General features: G+C 50.1%; 1 protein-coding gene across 1 annotated transcript in view; it reads right to left on the bottom strand.

Annotated features, from left to right (window-relative positions):
• Positions 1-19620, bottom strand: part of CSRP1 (cysteine and glycine rich protein 1) — a 40677-nt gene extending 21057 nt beyond the window's left edge. The window contains exon 1 of the mRNA XM_077839360.1: positions 19577-19620. The gene's annotated coding sequence lies outside the window, so the exon portion shown is untranslated. The remainder of the gene's footprint in view (positions 1-19576) is intronic.
• Positions 19621-22019: the final 2399 nt, after the last annotated feature.

The raw sequence follows: 22019 nt of genomic DNA, 5'->3' as shown, positions 1-22019 counted from the left end.
AAATCAATCTCATGTTCCCCCTACAGTAACCTTAGTGAAAACAATACAATCTTTCAATGTCATGCAAATAACACCACTCCTCGTAAGGAGAATTACTCTGTACCCTTTGGGGGATACTCCTCCTCCTTTGCAAACACCTATATGACAAATGGGTGCAAGCAACCTTCCCAGCCTTAATAGGCCATCACTGGGTGTGTGGGACCAGGGCTTATACCGCACTACCAGCTAATTGGTCAGGAATATGTTATCCCACCCGATTCTTCCCACAATTCCGAATGCTAGGAACCTTCCCTTGAACGCCTCCGCAATTTCAGGCGAAAAAGAAGGGACTTAACAGATGCCCAATGGTATGTAAATAACATAAGTCCCTTACCCTGGGAAGAGGCCATTGGCGGTTCCTTCATACCATTAGGAGGAGTAATACACCATGCAAAAAGGCTCCTAAGTTTACAAGCGGTAGTTGAAATAATGGCAAATGACACCGGAGAAAGTCTAAGAGTCCTGGCCAAAGAAACAGGGGCAATCCGACAGATGGCCCTCCCAAAACCGTCAGGCATTGGACATGGTGCTGACGGCAAAAGGAGGGACTTGTGCTCTCATTGGAAAAGACTGCTGTGTGTATATACCAGACAACACCAATGAGGTAATAGATCGTGCTAGCCACTTAGAACAAATCGCATATCTTCCCCACAAAGAGCCAAGTTCTTTATGGAAGTGGCTAAGTAACCTTTTCAATTTCTCTGGCATAGGAAACTGGTTGTTTCAGGGAGCCCTAACTCTCCTGTTTGGAATCCTAATAATTTTTGTATGTTTTCAGTTACTTTCCTGTTGTATCCAAAATTGTGTCAGGCATGCAACACAGACAGCTGCCCCAAACCAGAGTGCTAATTTGATGATTTTAAAAATCACTGATGAACAGAGAGATAAAGAATGATCGATATGTGGAACCCAGTCATTGTTGGTCATTGTGTAGCTTGACCAAAAGGAGGGATTGTGAAAGTAGAATGAATTATATTGAAATTATAATTCATTAAAGAAATGCTACTTGAAGCCTTTGTTGAAATATAGTTGTCAGGAAGAGAAACATTAAGGAGTGTGAGACAATGGGTCCTCAAACTAATTAACTTAGAGCTCCTACTGAGCTAGGAGACTGGTAAACGTTAGTATGCAAATAAGATATGCATGTATATTTGTCAACTGCCACCAGTTGTCACGGAGTGTGAGGGAGTCCAGGCCCTGCACCCCTCTTCCTGGGATTCACTGAGACTCTCAGCCAGCCAGTAAAACAGGTGGTTTATTGGACAACAGGAACACAGTCCAAAACAGAGGTTGTGGATACAACCAGGACCCCTCAGTCGAGTCCTTCTGGGGGAGCAGGGAGCTTAGACCCCAGCCCTGGGGTTCCCTGCGTTCCTCCACCCAGCCCCAAACTGAAACTAAACCCCCCCAGCAGGCTCTCTCCTGCAGCCTGTCTTCACATTCCTGGGCAGAGGTGTTACCTCCCCCACCCCCTCCTGGCTCAGGTTACAGGCTCTCAGGTCTCCCATCCCCAGGGCACATTCCCAGGTCAACACTCCCCCCTCCCTGCTGAGTCACATCCTCACATCTCTCCCCCCTTCGAGACTGAACTGAGCGGGGTCACTCTGACCAGTGACCTGGGGAAGTTCGGGGCCCCCTCTCCGGGACAGTGCATCCGCTATCAGGTTGGCACTTCCCTTCACGTGGGCCACGTCCATGTTGTAATCCTGCAGGAGCAGGCTCCACCTCAGGAGTTTGGCGTTGGCTCCTTTCATCTGGTGCAGCCAGGTCAGGGGAGAGTGGTCGGTGTACACGGTGAAGTGTCGCCCAAAGAGATAGGGCTCTAGTTCCTTGAGGGCCCACACCATGGCCAGGCACTCCTTCTCGATGGCCGCGTAGTGTTGCTCCCGGGGTAGCAACTTCTTGCTCAGGTACATGATGGCGTGTCTCTCCCCCTTTTCATCCTCCTGCATTAACACTGCCCCCAGTCCCGTGTCTGAGGCGTCGGTGAACACCACAAAGGGCTTGTCAAAGTCTGGGTTTGCCAGAACTGGGCCATGGACCAGAGCCTCCTTCAGCGCCCAGAAAGCTTCCTGGCACTGCTCGGTCCAGACCACCTTGTCTGACTTCCCCTTCTTGCATAGCTCAGTGATGGGGGTGGCTATGGCGCTAAAGTGGGGCACAAATCTTTGTTAGTATCCTGCCACCCCAATAAAGGCTTGGACCTGCTTTTTGGTGTGGGGAGCGGGCCAGTCTCTGATCACCTCAGTTTCTCTTTCTTTTGTCTCTTATGTTAAATTGGTTTTGGCTTAGCTGTATAAATAAGTTATCTTGAACCTCAGAGAGGGGCTCACATCTGGGTCCATTAGTAAAGCGCTTTGCTAATAAACAGAGTGGTCTGACAAATTATGTGAGTCCTGAATCTGACTTTGACAGAGAGCATACATGGGTTGGGGTCTCCTAGCAAGTCTACCACAAGAGATTTCATCAGTGAACACGGTATAAATAGATTCGCCAATAAACAAAACGGCCTCAGTTTACCTCACAGAAATATGGGCTTGTGGGATCGCTAGTGGAGGGAGGTCTTCTGATTGTTCAATCTATGTCCTCCTCCCTCCCCCTCCCCCCACATGCACACTCAATCCACAACTCACACACGAGAGCTTGAACACTGTGAGTGGGGAAAACCCAACTGGCAGAGGCTGCAGCAGGGATCAGAAGGCAGCAAGAACATTATTCTAAGGGTTCAGAGTTTGTAGGAGAACAGGAGAGCCAAGGAGGTGTAGTCAATGAACATAGGGAAGAGCAGACCAGATCAGGGGTCTGGCCAGTCTAGTCCAGTGTCCCATTGGACCGTGGCCAGTACCAGATGCTTCAGAGGAAGGTGCAACCCCCTCTGCTCAGTAGACAGATGTGAGATAATCTGCCCCCCCCCCCCCCCCCATTAAGGCATCAACCTAACCCCTGCTAATAAATGACCGGATTAAATCATGAGGTTTTTGTAGCCCTTCAGAGTTTGTTCACAAGACTCAAAGAGGGATCAGAGATTTATATGGATTACAAGAATATCCAGAGTTCTAACAGCCAGTGCTAAATTCTTGACCTCAGTGACATCCTGTGGCAACGCGTTCCCCAGTCTAAGTCACACAGTGTGTGCGCAAAAAGGTTTTTGGAGTTTTTTTGTGGGTTTTGAGTTTGCAACCTTTCAGTTTCATTGCACCTCACCATCGTGTAACACATGAAGAGGACAAGAGACGCTCTCCAATCTACTTTCTTTATTCCACTTGCTCGGCAGATACTTTGATCATGTCCCATTGGCGAGTGGGGAGAGGGGCATTGTTAATGGTAGCAATCAGCTGTCACAGGATTCTGGAGAAGGGAGTCTGTGCAGTTGTGAGCTATTTGAGGAAGGGTTTGATTTGTCAGAATCTAGCGTTTTCTGAAAGCTGTGCCAGGCATCTTAGAACTTAGTTCTGTGTAAAACTGCTGAGTTCATTTTATCCCAATCTTCAGATTTTGAATTCACTAGGTGATGTCTTATTCTAGCCACAGTAAGTGCGAAAGCTTCGGCTCAACATGGGAAAGGGGCATTCGACATTTAGCACGTCCAACAATTCACACATGGATGAAGTTGAAGGAAACAAGCAACCGAATGGACGGAGTGAAAAAAAATAATTCCACTTCTTCTTGAGGAGAGCTAACATGGTCTGATATTAGTGATGAGATTGAGAGAATTCATGCTCAGAGGGCAGAGAATCTGTTTCTTTGAATTCTCCAAGAACAACCATGCCACTGAATGAAACACTACCATGGAAGCAGAACACTGATTCACCTGACAATCCTGCAGGAGAGACATTTTCAATGCTGTCATCACTGAAATGTAGCCACAATGACAACTTAAGTCCCTATTCCAGCCCTTTAGCATGAGCAGAGATCAAATCAGAGATCATGTCGTAGAGACAACTGATATGAAAGGTAGACTGGGATGGGATAAGAAGCTGTAACCACTTGTACCAACATCTCCTTCAGTGCAACACAAACAGCAATCTAAATAAGTGATTCAAGCACTTAGCCACAGATTAAATCTCTCTGGAGGAGTGTGACACTCCGTACCTCAAACTAACACCCTGGAACCCCTATATTCACCATTATATGATTATGATGTGTTTTGTACAAAGTTTGCCTTGTGAGGTATCATTTAAGAAGTTGTGGTCTGTTGAACCTTAATACCCTGTTGAATTGTATGTGTTATTATGTGGGTGTTATGAAGTATGGCTATATTTGCTACTGAAATATGTTGGGACGTTGGTAGACGCCCACAGCCAACCTTTCAGTCGGGACAAAGGAGCAGCCATCAATGGCCAGACAGGCTTAATGATTCATCAAGACCCATTCCACTATCCCAGAGAAGACATGTATGCCATGGGGCCGGACTGACCCGTGTCACAGCAAGGATCTTTCTAGCAGCTGGAAGAAGGTATTTAAAAAAAAAAAAAAAAAAAGGAGAGACACAGTGATATCATCACTTGGCCTCCCCTTCCCCCCAGTCTCAACATCTGGAAGACAAAGACTTTGAACTGGGGAAGATTGGTCCCAGACTGGAAGGGGGTCCAGTCTGTGTATTTTAAGCTGTACCATCTGGCAGGATGAGAGATTGTCTGATTCAGATCTTACTTAGTGGGCTTGAGTTAGAATTTAGACGGCAAATTTATTTCTTAGGCAACCAACTTTGATCTCTATGCCTGCTACTTGTAATCACTTAAAAAAAAAAATCTCTCTTCCTGTAGTTAATCTGTTTTGTATTTTACCTAAAACAGTGTGGTTTTGGTTGAAGTGCCTGGGGAAATCTCAGCTCAGTTTACAAAGGCTAGTGTATATCCACTCCACACTGAGGGAGTGGCGAACTAAGTAATGAGCTTACACTGGACAGGCTTCTGACCAGTGCCAGACAGTACAGTCCTGGGGTGCAAGACTCGGGAGCTGGGGGGAATTGACTGAAGCCTCTCTGTTGGTGGTTCATGAGGGGCTGGGAGATCATTCATGTAACTCAGTTGGGTGTGTCCCTGCCTGTGGATGGCTGTGTAAGTGCAGTGCCTGCCAGAGGCTTGTAGCTTGACATCAGCATCACAGTGTGAGGTACAGCCCAGGCTGGTGGGTTTGGGGGGCTCAGGTTGCACCCTGGGGACCCCGTCACAAGGAGTTTGACTTGTGGGACCACTACTAGATGTTTCAACGAAAAGGAAGATCTAAAAGAATCAGCATGGATATTAATAAAACAAACAGGACAAGTGACCCCATAATAGGTATGAGTAAATATGGCAGGCAACCAGCTTGGCTTAACAGTGAAATCCTTGCTGATCCAAAACACAAAAAAGAAGCTTACAAGAAGTGGAAGATTGGACAAATGACCAGGGAGGCGTATAAAAATATTTCTCAGGCATGCAGGAGTGAAATCAGGAAAGCCAAATCACACTGGGAGTTGCAGCTAGCAAGGGATGTTAAGAGTAACAAGAAGGGTTTCTACAGGTATGTTAGCAACAAGAAAAAGGTCATGGAAAGTGTGGGACCCTTACTGAATGGGGGAGGCAACCTAGTGATAGAGGATGTGGAAAAAGCTAATGTACTCAATGCTTTTTTTGCCTCTGTCTTCACGAAGAAGATCAGCTCCCAGACTACTGCACTGGGCAGCACAGTATGGGGAGGAGGTGACCAGCCCTCTGTGGAGAAAGAAGCGGTTCAGGACTGTCATAAATATAAAGGGAAGGCTAACCACCTTTAAATCCCTCCTGGCCAGAGGAAAAAACCCTTTCACCTGTAAAGGGTTAAAAAGCTAAAGAACCTCACTGGCACCTTACCAAAATGACCAATGAGGAGACAAGATACTTTCAAAGCTGGAGGGGGGAGAAACAAAGAGTTCTCTCTGTCTGTGTGTTGCTTTTGCCAGGAACAGAAAGGAATGGAGTCTTAGAACTTAGTAAGTAATCTAGCTAGATATGTGTTAGATACTGTTTGTTTAAATGGCTGATAAAATAAGCTGTGCTGAATGGAATGGATATTCCTGTTTTTGTGTCTTTTTGTAACTTAAGGTTTTGCCTAGAGGGATTCTCTCTGTTTTGAATCGGATTACCCTGTAAGGTATTTACCATCCTGATTTTACAGAGGTGATTCTTTTACTTTTTCTTCTATTAAAATTCTTCTTTTAAGAACCTGATTGCTTTTTCATTGTTCTTAAGATCCAAGGGTTTGGGTCTGTGTTCACCTATGCAAATTGGTGAGGATTTTTATCAAGCTTCCCCAGGAAAGGGGGCTAGGGGAGGATTTTGGGGGGGAAAGATGTTTCCAAGCGGGCTCTTTCCCGGTTATGTATTTGTTAGATGTTTGGCGGTAGCAGCAATAAAGTCCAAGGGCAAAAGGTAAAATAGTTTGTACCTTGGGGAAGTTTTAACCTAAGCTGGTAAAAATAAGCTTAGGAGGTTTTCATGCAGGTCCCCACATCTGTACCCTAGAGTTCAGAGTGGGGAAGGAACATTGACAGGGACTATTTAGAAAAGCTGGACAAGCACAAGTCCATGGAGCCGGATGCGCTGCATCCGAGGGTGCTAAAGGAGTTGGCGGATGTGATTGCAGAGCCATTGGCCATCTTTGAAAACTCATGGCGATCAGGGGAGGTCCTGGACGACTGGAAAAAGGCTAATGAAGTGCCCATCTTTAAAAAAGGGAAAGAGGAGGATCTGGGAAACTACAGGCCAGTCAGCCTCACCTCAGTCCCTGGAAAAATCATGGAGCAGGTCCTCAAGGAATCAGTTTTGAAGCACTTAGAGAAGAGGAAGGTGATCAGGAACAGTCAGCATGGATTCACCAAGGGCAAGTCATGCCTGACTAATCTAGTTGCCTTCTATGACGAGATAACTGGCTCTGTGGATGAGGGGAAAGCAGCGGACATGTTATTCCTTGACTTTAGGAAAATTTTTTACACGGTCTCCCACAGTATTCTTGCCAGAAAGTTAAAGAAGTATGGGCTGGATGAATGGACTATAACAGGGGTCGTCAACCTTTCAGAAGTGGTGTGCCAAGTCTTCATTTATTCACTTTAAATTAAGGTTTCACGTGCCAGTAATACATTTTAACATTTTTTAGAAGGTCTCTTGCTAAAAGTCTATATATTATATCACTAAACTATTGTCATATGTAAAGTAAACAAGGTTTTAAAAATGTTTAAGAAGCTTCATTAAATTAAAATGCTGATCTTATGCTGCCAGCCCGCTCAACCCGCTACCAGCCTGGGGTTCCATTCACCTAGGCTGGCAGCAGGCTGAGCGGGGCCTGAGGCTGGGACCCCAGACTGGCAGTGGGCTGAGCGGCTCAGGCCACTGTCACTCAGCCCACTAATGGTCTGGGGTTCCGTCTGCCGGCTCCTGCCAGCCAGGGTCCCGGCTGCCGGCCCCGCTCAGCCCATTGCCAGTCTGGGATCCCAGCCCTGACCACAGAGTGAGTACCTACCTTCTCCCTGGTTCTACCCATTCTCTTCCTCTTTCTCTGCACTGAGGGAGTGCACTGAGCCCAGGGCTGGGGGTGAAGGAGCAGGCTGCGGGTTGGGGTGTAGGGTCTGGCCAGAAGCTAGAATGAGGGAGGGGGCGCAGGGTTGGGACAGGAGGTTTGGGTGTGGAGTGCTTACTTGGGCAGCTCACATTTGGTGCTCATGGTGGGGGTGGGAATGTTGGGGGTGCAAGAGTCGGGGCTGGGGGTGTGTGAGGAGGGTGCAGGAGTCAAGGCTTGGGTCATGGTGGATGCAGGGGTCAGGGCAGAGGGTGTGTGAGGAGTGCAGAGATCAGGGCAGAGGGCTGGGTGTGTGGGCTGGGGTCGTGGGGGTGCTCCCAGCCCCCTGTCCAGAGCGGCTCACAGCAGGGGGCTGGAGGGGATATGCCCTGATTCCACCCCCCCCTTCCCCAAGGCCCTGTCCCTACCTCTTCTCCACCTCCTCCCAAGACCAGGGAGAGCGCTCTGGCTCTGCTTCTCCCCCTCCCTTGCAAGGGCCATCAGCTGATGGGTGGCAGGGAGAGGAGGAGGAGGGGCAGGAACCCGGCACACTGGGGGAAGGGGTGAGGGAGGGGGAGCTTGCCTGCCCTGCAGCAGCAGCCAGCAGGACCAAGCTTCTTCACCCTGCCCCCGTGTGGAGGGGGGGGCAGAGAAGAGCGGGCTGGGGCGGGCAGGATTTTTAATGGCTCGCTGCTGCCTGCCGGGGTCCCAGCCTGGGTTCGGCAGCAGGCGCTGAGCAGGGCCGGCGGCTGGGACCTGGCAGGCAGCAGTGAGCCATTAAAAAAAAAAAAAAAAATCGGCTGGCATGCCGTCTTTGGTGCGCGTGCCATCGGTTGCTGACCCCTGGACTATAAGGTGGGTAGAACGCTGGCTAGATTGTTGGGCTCAACGGGTAACGATCAATGGCTCCATGTCATTAATGATCTGGAGGATGGTGTGGATTGCACCCTCAGCAAGTTTGCAGATGACACTAAACTGGGAGGAGAGGTAGATACGCTGGAGGGTAGGGATAGGATATAGAGGGTCCTAGACAAATTGGAGGATTGGGCCAAAAGAAATCTGATGAGATTCAACAAGGACAAGTGCAGAGTCCTGCACTTAGGACGGAAGAATCCCATGCACCGCGACAGACTAGGGACTGAATGGCTCGGCAGCAGTTCTGCAGAAAAGGACCTAGGGGTTACAGGGGACGAGAAGCTGGATATGAGTCAACAGTGTGCCCTTGTTGCCAAGAAGGCCAACGGCATTTTGGGCTGTATAAGTAGGGGCATTGCCAGAGAGCCGTGATCGTTCCCCTCTATTTGACATTGGTGAGGCCTCATCTGGAGTACAGTGTCCAGTTTTGGGCCCCACACTACAAGAAGGATATGGAAAAATTTGGAAAGCGTCCAGTGGAGGGAAACAAAAATGATCAGCAAAAAGAAAAGGCGTACTTGTGGCACCTTAGAGACTAACATTTATTTGAGCATAAGCTTCGTGAGCTACAGCTCACTCGTGAAAGCTTTTGCTCAAAATAAATTTGTTAGTCTCTAAGGTGCCCCAAGTCCTCCCGTTCTTTTTGCGGATACAGACTAACAGCTGCTACTCTGAAAAATAATTAGGGGGCTGGAGCACATGATTTATGAGGAGAGGCTGAGGGAACTGGGATTGTTTAGTCTGCAGAAGAGAACAGTGAGGGGAGATTTGATAGTAGCCTTCAACTACCTGAAAGGGGGTTCCAAAGAGGATGGATCTAGACTGTTCTCAGTGGTACTGGATGACAGAACAAGGAGCAATGGGGGAGGTTTAGGTTGGCTATTAGGAAAAACTGTTTCACTAGGAGGGCGGTGAAGCACTGGAATGGGTTCCCTAGGGAGGTGGTGGAATCTCCTTCCTTAGAGGTTTTTAAGGTCAGGCTTGACAAAGCCCTGGCTGGGATGATTTAGTTGGGGATTGGTCCTGCTTTGAGCAGAGGGTTGGACTGAAGTCCCTTCCAACCCTGATATTCTAGGATTCCCACAAGGGGGAAATGCATTCCTTCTGAGCACTATTTATACTGCATCGGAAAAGAAAACTGGGGAATATTCTGCTCAGGTCTTTGCAGTTGTTCGGACAGTGAAAACAGAACTTTGGAGGGGAACTTCAGGTGCATGCACCCCAGACTTTGACACATGGGTGTGCAGTGCAGCATCTGAACCTAGGTGAGCAATTGACACCAGCAATCCTACAACCCATGGTGGCCGTTAAAAGCTGCCAGCCAGCAGCCTCATGGTTAGTTAACTGAAAGAGGAGAACTGATGTGCCTGTTTCCCACTGGGTGGAGTTCTCAGGAGGCTCTGGTCCTCCACTGATGGCAATTAGCGTAGCTCCATTAGTTTTAATTAATTTAATTTAAATTTTAATTTAATCCCACTAGCTGAGGGTCTGTCTGTGTCCACGTTTGCATCCAGCTACTCCTGCAAGTCTGATGAAATCTGCACAGGGCACCAGGGGCCTGATCAAAGTGCAGCATGAATTTTACACAAGAAGAAATGGAGTACTTGTGGCACCTTAGAGACTAACCAATTTATTTGAGCATGAGCTTTCGTGAGCTATAGCTCACTTCATCAGATGCATACTGTGGAAACTGCAGCAGACTATATATACACAGAGAATATGAAACAATACCTCCTCCCACCCCACTGTCCTGCTGGTAATAGCTTATCTAAAGTAATCGTCAGGTTAGGCCATTTCCAGCACAAATCCAGGTTTTCTCACCCTCCACCCCCCCACACAGATAAGCTATTACCAGCAGGACAGTGGGGTGGGAGGAGGTATTGTTTCATATTCTCTGTGTATATATAGTCTGCTGCAGTTTCCACAGTATGCATCTGATGAAGTGAGCTATAGCTCACGAAAGCTCATGCTCAAATAAATTGGTTAGTCTCTAAGGTGCCACAAGTACTCCATTTCTTTTTGCGAATACAGACTAACACGGCTGTTACTCTGAAACCTGTCTTTACACAAGAAGGGACTCTACAGAGAGGAACTAACCTTTCAATGGTTTTAGTTGGAATTGGCAGATTTCAGGCTGCTGACATTGTCACAGGCTCAGTGGATGAAGTCTGGCTTCCAAGTTAACAGAAGTGTGTAACCACACAAGGCCAACACTGAAAAGCAATTCAGAGTCACCATGGAAGCTTTCCAATATTTAACCAGAGGCAAAAGGTCAGAGACTGAGCCTAGTACAGGAAGAGGCTGAAATGTGAAGAGCGCTCACTTAATGAGCAGTTATTCAATGTTTTAATTTTCTCCTTATTGTTAGTGTGTGGCCTATGCTTTATGTATTGCACACTAGCAAAACGCTGCTCTGAAGGCAGAATTATTAATTTCCTCATGGCCTTTCCTCCTGTGGAACTCATCACGATAGTATCGGAGTGACTCACAAACTTAGTTGTTTTCATAGCACCCCTGTGAGATGAGGGAGCATTATCCTCGCTTTACAGATGGAAAACGGAGGCACAGACAAATTAAGGTCAAAAGTATCCACTAAATCTAGATGTCCAATCAAAGATGCCTAGGACCTGATTTTCCAGGGTGCTTAGCATCACACAGCACTGATATGTTCAAAACTCAGCTCCCAGTGATTCGACCGCAGCTGTGACTGCTCAGCACTTCTGCAGATCACACCCCAGGATATCAAGCCAGGCACCCAGAAAATGAGGGATCCACTTGTTAGTGATCACCTGTGAAAAGCTGGGTTTAAGTGACTAGTGTACGGCCAACAGACCCCCGACGTTGGTGGGTAAGATCGAACCTGGGACCTCTGGAGCTAAATGCATGAGCCTCTACTGCATGAGCTAAAAGCCACAGGGCTCTTAGCTAAGGCTGTAGCAGCCTCATTAATCTCTCAGTGGTCTTGGTGCCACTGGACAGTGACAGGAGATGTGCGGGTTAGACTAGCATCACACAGGAACTTTGTGGCAGAGAAAATAAATCCCCCCCAATGGAGGATGTTCTACTGTGTATAGAGCAGGCCTGAGTGGAATGAGCATATTGATCTGAAGATACTCCGTGAAAAGCCTGCTGTTCTGGGTGCAAAATACAATAAGTACCCCCACCTACTAATAAGTTGGGCCTCCAACCACTCCAGTGCCCACACCTGGTGCTCGTCTAAATACAGTTTCATTGAAATTGGCTTAAAACCCAATTTTAAACTGTTCATGCAGAAGATTTGTACCAATCTGATTTGTTTAAAACTGGTTGGGCCTATGAATTTACGGCCGCAAGGTAAGCTGATCTAAGGGAAGTGTCTTGGGCCACCCCGCCCTTCCCAGCAGCAGCAGAAGAGTTTGGGTGTGGGAGGGCATGGGACAAACTCTTCTGCTGCTGCTGGGAAGGGCGGGGTGGCCCAAGACGCTTCGCTTAGATCAGCTTACCTTGCGGCCGTAAATTAAGCTGATCTAAGTGAAGCGTCTTGGGCCACCCTGCCCTTCCCAGCAGCAGCAGAAGAGTTTGGGTGTGGGAGGGCATGGGACAAACTCTTCTGCTGCTGCTGGGAAGGGCAGGGTGGCCCAAGACGCTTCGCTTAGATCAGCTTACCTTGCGGCCGTAAATTAAGCTGATCTAAGTGAAGCGTCTTGGGCCACCCTGCCCTTCCCCGCAGCAGCAGAAGAGTTTGGGTGTGGGAGGGCATGGGACAAACTCTTCTGCTGCTGCTGGGAAGGGCGGGGTGGCCCAAGACGCTTCGCTTAGATCAGCTTACCTTGCGGCCGTAAATTAAGCTGATCTAAGTGAAGCGTCTTGGGCCACCCTGCCCTTCCCCGCAGCAGCAGAAGAGTTTGGGTGTGGGAGGGCACGGGACAGGGTGAGGCAGGCTCTGGGCAGCACTTACCATGAAGAATCCAGTTTTCCAGGGCAGCATTCTACTGCCTTAACCATCAAACCCTCCTTTCTCCTGCTGCAGTTCCCTGCCTCGTTCACACTATGCCTTTCAACTGCTGCAACAAACAAGTCGGGGTCCTACAGGCAACTGCCTCCTTCACTACACAAACCTGATTCACCCGCAGGAGGGCTCCAGATCCTGCATGAACAGTTTAAAATTGGGTTTTAAGCCAATTTCAATGAAACTGTGTTTAGATGAGCCCCAGGTGTGGGCACTGGAGTGATAGGAGGCCCAACTTGTTAGTAGACGGGGGTCTTGCTTATTGTATTTTGCACCCAGAACAGCAGGCTTTTCACGGAGTATCTTCAGATCAATATGCTCATTCCACTCAGGCCTGCTCTATACACAGTAGAACGTCATCCATTGGGGGGGTGGGGGGGTATTGTTTTTAAACCAAAACAATTAAAATGGTTCAACACCTCGTGTGGCTACAGTCATGCTGGTATAAATGTGTGTCTACAAGTATAGCTTGTTTCCCCTCTCACATGGGAGTAAGCCATACCCGTATAAGGCACTTTTACTCTGGTTTAACTGCATTCACCCAACGGGGTTGTACTGCTTCACTTATCCCAGTACAGTTGAACCAATCTGAAAACACCAGTTTTACAAGCTCTCCCTGGAGTTTCACTTGTAAAAGTTTCATGGGTTTTTCCACCTTTCAGACACAAACCACAGCAGGTCTGATCAGGCTGCAGGGGAATCCCACCGCTGGGGTGATGAGTGTGAAAATCTGAGCATTACTTCTCTGAAGAGAAACATGTCATCCTGACCTGTTATCCCACCACACTCACTGCCCTTCTCCCTCAGGGGACCAACAGCTGCTTGACCTTGCTCAGTGCCTCTGGGTGATTTTGAAACAAGTCTACAGTGGCCAGGATCAGGGAGGGTGACACAGGGACAGATTTTCACCAGAGTTCAGTGTGCTGGGTGCTGACTATTTTGGACCCCCTGGCCCCAATCAGGGGCTCTGAGCACTTGGAAATCTGGCTCTTTAACAAGTCTGGCCCCACATGGCTCGGGCCAGATCCTTAGAATGTGCAGGAAGTCTGTGTAGCTCCATCCCATTTCCCCTCCCTCAGGCTAGGCACAGCTGCAGACAAGAATCCGGCCTCATTAGCACCTCTGAAGAGCACCACGGTATCACTGCAGAAAGCAGCTCCCGGTGCGCCTCTCCGCCATTCCAGTGTAAGAACGTTTACGGATGGTCTGTCCATCCTCTACACGCCATAATGGGTGAGCATGATTTATACAGCAATTGCCTTGGATTTAGAGATGAGGGGACAGCTATACAATGCAACGTGGGGGGAAAAGGTTAGATACCAATTAATTCTGGCCATACTAAAAGGTTATTTAGCAGAGGAGGAGGGCAGATTTAATGCACCTGGATTGCAGTAGAGCATTTAACAGTGTGGCATGAAATCCCACCTGTAAAGTTAATTCACACTTATTTATCCAGGAGAACTCTCACGTGGCCTGGAAACGAGTGTCAGAGTCTGGAACTGAGGGAGAGGGATCTAGAGAGGGACCACAGGGACTGGGGTCTGATTTAAAGTCGTCCTGATTACTGGAAGTAATCAGGACGCTAACGAGATTTGCAGAGGATAGGTAACTGGCAGGAGCTGCAACTCCAAGGGGCCTGGAGAGGTCAGACGTCTGGGCAGCAAAGAAAAGGACAATCACTTTGCAAAGATATATCCAATTCACTGAGGAAAGTTACAGGGACAGATTTTTGAGGCCTTACCACCTACCATTGGGACCAGATTTTCAGGGGTTCTTTGAGGCCAGAGTTTAGAGTGCTTTTGGCAGTTTAGCCGGGAGGGCCCAACTCTCTCCTACCTTATGTCACGTCCACCTGTGCAGATGGAGTGTGAAGTGGGTGTAGCACACGGTCACTCTGATTTTGTCGCAATTTACCTCAGCTGTGTACCGGTGTAAGTGGCTGCACAAGGAACAGGTCAGCTGGGAATTAGCCCACGTGTAGTAAATGGAAGGCAGACATTTGCTAAAGCAGAGGTTCCAAAAGAGACCTAGGGGCCAACCCTCACTCACTCTGGTGCAAATCAGAAGTAACCCCATTAAGTCAGTAGAGATACACGCACATCAGACCAGTGCGAGAGAAAAGAGAATCAGGTCTCAAGCCTCGCAGCCTGATGACCAGTGCAATCTGGGACCAGATCAGTCTAGCTGAGGAGAGCAGCACTCACTGTGCGAGGCCTTTCCGTGGGTTTTGACTTGGAGCATGGAGTCAGTACAGGATGAGTTAGGGTCCATGAAAGAGAGAGACTAGCAGCAGCCCATGGCTAGCACAGGATCCGCACACAGAGCTTGCCTGTGCACACCTGACCTTCCAAGCAGACAGCTTCCCCAAACCCAGACAGACTCAGTCATGCCATATTCAGGAGTGGCTTTGAGAGAGGCAGAAAATTTCCACTAGAGACCGGGCCGAGCCCTCTGCTGCTACCGGGGGGGGGGACAAGCCATGTCCCTGAGCCTGCTCCACAACAGAAGAGAAAGAGCTGGCCATGTAAACACCAGACCACTGTGCACTAGCCAGGTTACCATACATGGCCGTTCATTAGTACTAAAGGGCAGTGAAATTCCTGAGGAATGAGGTATTGCAGCCACAGGACCGCATGGATCACCAGGCATTCCACAAGAGGGCTGGCTGCAAGTTTTCCACCCAGTCTGGAAAAACTGGGGTTTTCTACTAATTGAACAGTTTGATGGGAAGTGTGTGCTCTCCATGGAAAATCCAGGCTGCGGAATGGGGGGCAGAATCAAAAAGAAAGCTATGTGCTTTTTCAGCAAAAAGCAAGGTTTTCCTGCAGGGAGTTTCCCCTGCTCCCTCATTTTCTGACCAGCCCTATTTAATGCAAGTCATTTAGCACATACCTGTTCTCAAAAGGTACCTGGTTTCAGAGTAACAGCCGTGTTAGTCTGTATTCGCAAAAAGAAAAGGAGGACTTGTGGCACCTTAGAGACTAAGGAATTTATTTGAGCATGAGCTTTCGTGAGCTACAGCTCACTTCATCGGATGCATACTGTGGAAACTGCAGAAGACATTATATACACAGAGACCATGAAACAATACCTCCTCCCACCCCACTCTCCTGCTGGTAATAGCCCATCCAAAGTGACCACTCTCTTTAAAATGTGTATGATAATCAAGGTGGATTTGTGCTGGAAATGGCCCACCTTGATTATCATACACATTTTAAAGAGAGTGGTCACTTTGGATAAGCTATTACCAGCAGGAGAGTGAGTTTTTGTGTGTGTGTATTTTTGGGGAAAAAAAAAAAAAAAAAAAGGGGTGGGGGGGTGAGAAAACCTGTATTTGTGCTGGAAATGGCCCACCTTGATTATCATACACATTTTAAATAAGCTATTACCAGCAGGAGAGTGGGGTGGGAGGAGGTATTGTTTCATGGTCTCTGTGTATATAAAGTCTTCTGCAGTTTCCACAGTATGCATCCAATGAAGTGAGCTGTAGCTCAGGAAAGCTCATGCTCAAATAAATTGGTTAGTCTTTAAGGTGCCACAAGTACTCCTTTTCTCTTTTGAGGACAGAGTCAGATCCTAGGCTCTATGGGCTGCTTTGCCCTCCCCAGGAGACAGAATCCTGAGGCAGACCTCACCAGTTCTAAGGCAGTATTCGGTACAGATGCTCTAAGATGCACTGGGGTTCTGGCTGGGAAAGGCACAAAACACCACTGAATAACCCCCACCCTCCCAAGTAGGGAGACAAGCCACACATCCAGTTCATACCAAGCCTCTGTAACAGCCTGCCCAGAGGGCAGAGGGAGGAGTATCTTGGCACTACCTTTGCCAAGCTCTGAGCAGCTGCAGGCTATTCATTGGGAATAAGGTGGATCCCACAAGCCAGACCCTGCAGCCACAAGGAATGGGAGAGAGGAGCCAAGACAACCCCTCCCCAAAGCTCTGCATGGGGGGAAGAGGTGTCCCTGTGTCAATTAGCAACCTCAATACCTTCCCTCTCCTTGGTATCCCAGTGCTTGGTTTCTCACCAAGGTGTTGGCTCACTGGCCCTTGACCCTCATGTTTTGAGCTGACCTCCAGCAAATAGGTTTACACCAGCTAGTAAGTGTCTGGTGTACCTTGCCCAGCAGGGCCATCCCTAGGGGGGTGAGGGGCCCGGGGTGGAAGGGACGGATTCATCTCTTCCAGGACCAACCGCACTGGCCAATTGCATCGACCTGCGGGGCCCCCCAAAGTGTGGGGCCTGGAGCGGTTGCTCCGATTCGCCCTACCGAAGGGATGGCTCTGTTGCCCAGCTCTGGTTAACTCCCCCTCCTACAGTCTCTGCTCTTAATTTGTGCAAACACCTATCTGGATTTCTTGCTTTAACAGAGGGCTGAAGATCATTTATTTGGGCCACATCCTCAGCTGGTATAAATCGGTGCAACTCTAGTTGTTTCAGGGAAGCAAGCAGTACACTGATTTACACCAACTGAGGAGGCAGTCCTTGAAGTTTACAGGAATGCAACCTTTATCCAGACCAAAAAGGGAAGTTAGAGCAGGGCAATTAGGAGACAGGACTCCTGAGTTCCACGCCCAACCCTGCTACTGATCTTAGGCAAGTCCCCTCTGCTCAGAGCTTCAGTTCTCCTTCCCCACAACCATCTGCAAAACGGAAATACAAATTCTTACCTACTTCAGAGTGGGTTATAACTAGAGATAGCAAAATGCTTTGAGAGCCCCAAATGAAGGGCACTAGTGAAGTTCTCTTTGCTGCTTCAGGGATACTCACAATTTTGAACTCTAGGAGCTATAGGTCGGGTTTCCCCATTAGATATAATCACACAGACAGCCTCCCTTCCGAGATACAGAGCACACATAATTTCCTGCCACGAGGGAGGCGGAAATGCCACTGAGCAGGATGAGGTCAGCCTGCTTTTCTTGTTCAAATGTTCATAAATTCCTAGGTTCCTAGGCCAGAAGGGACCATTGTGATTATCTCCTCCGACCTCCTGCGTAACACAGCCCGGAGAATGGCCCCACAATAATTCTTAGAGCAGATCTTTTAGAAAAACAAACATCCAGCCTTGATTAAAAAATGGTCAGTGATGGAGAATCTATCACAACCCTGGGTAACATGTTCCAAGAGTTAACGACTCCCACCGTTAAAAATTTACACCTTGTGTCCAGTCTTATTTTCCCCTCAGCCTCACACATTTCCCCCAAAATATGTCAAAAAACATGGCTGTAGGATTCCCCACAATCGCAGAGATCAGAACTTGGGCCCACGCCTTTATCCACCAGGATGGGTGCTACTCATGCTCAAAAAAGCAAAGGGTCTAAGCACTGGCAAGAGGTGGTGTGAAGACCAAGCTCATTTCCAGACTTTGGTCACAGGAGAAACGAGTTGGGGAGGTCTCAGTAAACATTCACTGTGGACTCTGCGTCAAAACCCCATCACATGATTTGGCCCAGGTCTGGAAGAACAGGCGATCTGGGGGAAGCGAGTGGGGCGTCAGCGTTGTGGGGCACAGACAGGGCTGCAGGAAGACGTAGGACTACTGCCATTGCAGGTCAGGCTTGAGGGCCACTGGCAGAGCTAACAGGGGTGCAAGACTGAAATAGCGGAAGGTGCTAGAGCTCAGGACTGAGGAGCACTCACAGAGCTATACGCGTGCAGATGAAGCCTGCACCAGACCAGACCCCACCACGCGCAGCTCCAGCCAGCAGCATGAACCCTTCATTTCTACGTTCACCCAGAAGTATAGCATGATGATTACTCCATCCTCACCCAAGGGTCTCCCAGCGTCACAGCATACCGCTTTGTTCAGAGGGTTCCTGCCATGCCCCGCGTGCAACGGAGGCAGCCTGGAAGCTCAGAGAGGTAGATCACAATAGTCAAACCGAAACACAGCCCAGGACGTTGCCTGGCACTTGCTGTGGCATGGGCAAGCCCCTCTCCTGCTACAGAAATCCGTGCACAAGACTAACATGCTGCCCCGGCAGGTGTGGGGGAGTCTTTGCACACACCGGCTGGTGATGGGATTCCATTGTAACAAGCTGATGTTACTGCTGAAACAGGGCCGAGACGCAGGCAGCTTTACACTACATGACTGAAGAACGCCTCTGAACAGCGGCAAGATCCTACCTGCCTGCCAGAGCCAGGAACAGGGAGATGTGGGGAGGACATTGGGGATGTACAACTTCACAGCCCTGAAATACAATTGACTAGCAGAGCTTGTGGGGCAGCTCTGTCTGTGTAGCCATGACAGGGATGATATTTGGTAGCACAGGTTACAATCCAAAGGGACCCTCAAAAACCTGGACCTGAAACAAAGCCCCTGGACCAGTCAGCCTTGGGATTTGCAACCCGAACCCAGAGGAGAGACTCAGCTGGTCCCGAGTTCTGAACCTCTCTTCCGAACAACCCAGCTTTGGGGCGTGGGAGATGTTTACAACCCCAGCCTGCGTTGGGCAGCTCATCCCGGTGCTGGTCCGGCAGCAGCAGAGCCATGCACTCGGATGACTCCCCTAAAGATTTTGGCGGGGGGGGGGGGGGCAGAAGGGAGCAACCCGGAAACCCTGCTCTGAATTCAGCACCTCCAAGCCAGCTCGATTTGCAGTCACTCCGAATTCAGTGCGCACGTAACCGAGGCAGGGATGCGGCTGGCTCTGTAGCTGGGAGCAGTGCAAAGTTGCCCTGCTCTGGAGAACAGCCCCGTTTGATGACTGGGGTCCAAGAGAGCTAAACCAGACCCGGTGCCCCTTAGCACTTCCCTGGGCACCAGCCTCCCAGGGCAGCACAAAATCCGCGTAATAACAGAACCAGGGCTCCCCCCGCCACCATCTATCCCGCTCCCCCAACTGCCCAGAGCAAAAGGACACTGGCCAGCTCCTTTCTGACTCAAGCCCTTGGCTTTCACACTAATGGTCCGGAGCGCGGCTCCTTTGACGCAGGCTCCGGCGCTGGGTGGAAAGCCCCGGAGCAGAGCTGGGCTGGGCCTGGCCGGACAGGGAGCTGCTGCCCCGATGCACGGCGTGGGGCTGGGGGCTCTGCAAGCGAGGGAGCCCACGGGGGATCCGGCCGGCATGGGGCAGCGTCCAGGCCCCCGGCCGTGGGAGCAGCTGCCCCAAGGCACGTACCTTGGGCTGGGCTGGGCTGGGCTGGGCTCGGCTCGGCTCGGCGCTGCGCTACCCGGCTGGGCTCCGCTGGGGGCTGGTTTTTGTTCTCTTCGGGAGGAGGCGTGTCCCGGGGCTCCCCCCCCCCCTCCCGGCCCGGGAGGCCGGGCTCTTTGCACTCCGCCCCGAAGGGCAGATGGCCCCGTCACGGCTCCGGAGGAGGGAGGCAGCGCTGCCCACCCAAGCTCCCAGCGAGGGGCCGGCGCCCGGCACAGGCTGGGAAAGGCGCCCGCGAAGGGGCGCGGGCCAGGGTGCGGGGAAAGGGGCGAGCAGCCTGGCCAGGGCACACTGGTGCCCGGCTCCCCTGCACCCCGGAGCGCCCAGCGTCCACAGCGGCAGGGCAGGGGCTCTGCAAAATGTGGTCAGTAATGCCCCACAAACCTGACCCACAGCTTCCCCCCCCCGCCGCCCGCTATTCCAGCCTGGGGCTCCCCTCCCAGCTCTGCTGATACCCCTCAGGCTCCCCTGGCAGCTCTGCTGAGACCCATCAATCCTGCCCCACAGCCCCGCACCATTCCAGTCCAGGGCTCGCCTCCCAGCTCTCCTGAGACCCCGCAATCTGGACCCTCAGCGCCCTGCTCTTCCAGCCTGGGGCTCCCATCTCAGCGCTGCTGAGACCCCTCAATCCTACCCCAGTGCAGGGCTCCCCTCCCAGCTCTCCTGAGACCCCGCAATCTGGACCCTCAGCGCCCTGCTCTTCCAGCCTGGGGCTCCCCTGGTAGCTCTGCTGAGACCCCTCAATCCTACCCCAGTGCAGGGCTCCCCTCCCAGCTCTCCTGAGACCCCGCAATCTGGACCCTCAGCGCCCTGCTCTTCCAGCCTGGGGCTCCCATCTCAGCGCTGCTGAGACCCCTCAATCCTACCCCAGTGCAGGGCTCCCCTCCCAGCTCTCCTGAGACCCCGCAATCTGGACCCTCAGCGCCCTGCTCTTCCAGCCTGGGGCTCCCCTGGTAGCTCTGCTGAGACCCCTCAATCCTACCCCAGTGCAGGGCTCCCCTCCCAGCTCTCCTGAGACCCCGCAATCTGGACCCTCAGCGCCCTGCTCTTCCAGCCTGGGGCTCCCATCTCAGCGCTGCTGAGACCCCCTCGATCCTGCCCCATTCTGGGGTTCCCCTCCCAGCTCTGCTGAGACCCCTCAAATCCAGCCTGCAGCCCCCCTTGCTATTCCAACTCTGCAAATGTGCCTCATCTTTAACTCATAGCACCCCCTGCTGTTAGTCTTGGGCCTCTGCATATCCGTGCATTCACAAAGAACCAGGAGGAGCTCAACTGAGACCAGCAAACTCATTTCATTGGTAACTTACAACAGATTTGGGCCAGCGGTGTTGGTATACTCAGTAGGCGTGGGCAAGCTAGTTTGGATAAATGATGAACCTAGCCAGCTATCCAGCTCAGAGTGAACCATTTTGTCGGTTCCCTAACTGCCCTCCCAAATTAGCCCCATGCCCCAACAGCCACTGTGCCTTACCTGCAGTGACAAGGTGTGATAGAGGCCCCCAGTTTAGTAGCAGTCAGATGAAGATTCACAGTTACATTAGATAGGGGGAAAGGCAGGAATATTAATTATGGGAGCCAATGGGAGCTGCGGGGGCGGAGCTTGGGTCAGAGGCAGCATGTGGATATCCCTGGCTGCCCCTATGCCTAGGAGCCAGAGCGGGGGACATGCCTCTGTTTCTGGGAGCCGCGTGAAGCAGGCCAAGCCCCGGACCCCACTCCCTGGTGGGAGGTCGAGGGCCAGATTAAAACGTCTGGAGGGCCGGATGCAGCCCCTGGGCTGTAGCTTGCCCACACCTGTCCTAAGTGATTCATCATCCTTGTGCAAAAAAAGTACATCCTGCTTGTTTCCAAATATAGACAGAAAATATTTATTGATCACTTCTGCCTTTTCTGCATCATTATTAACAATTTTCCATCTCCATAGAGTAATGCGCCTATTCCATTGTTAAGATTTCTTATGTTCCCAATACGCTTAAAACTTTTTATTGTCCTTAGGCCTCCCTGCCATGAATTTTTCCCTGGTGTCTTTAGCTTCACTTATCTATTGACTATATTTCATACCTCCTCACTTGTATTGATTGTTATTTACTTTTTTCATTTGTTATAAAGTTTTATTTCTAATTGCTGCCTTCACTTTCTCACTGAACCAAGATGGGTTTTTATGCAGAGTTGTCCTCTTTCTTAACTGTGGAATGGTCTTTTTTTTTGGCCATCTAACCAAGCCTTCTTAAAGAGCTTCCAATCTTCATTCACATTTTCCCACCTACGCTTTTCCTCCTGGTCAATTTTTCTTGTAATTTTCCTCAGCTTTGGGAAGTTGGACATTTTGAAGCACCAAGTCATTCTATTACTTGTTGGAACTGTACTCTGTTTGCCCATATTGAATATAGTCAGGTCATGATTACTGGTT

Source organism: Eretmochelys imbricata, chromosome 21 (genome assembly GCF_965152235.1).
Source record: "Eretmochelys imbricata isolate rEreImb1 chromosome 21, rEreImb1.hap1, whole genome shotgun sequence".
Classification (NCBI taxonomy): Eukaryota; Metazoa; Chordata; order Testudines; family Cheloniidae; genus Eretmochelys; species Eretmochelys imbricata.
The sequence above is the reverse complement of the archived record's forward strand: the minus strand, read 5'-3'. Positions and strand labels throughout refer to the sequence as shown.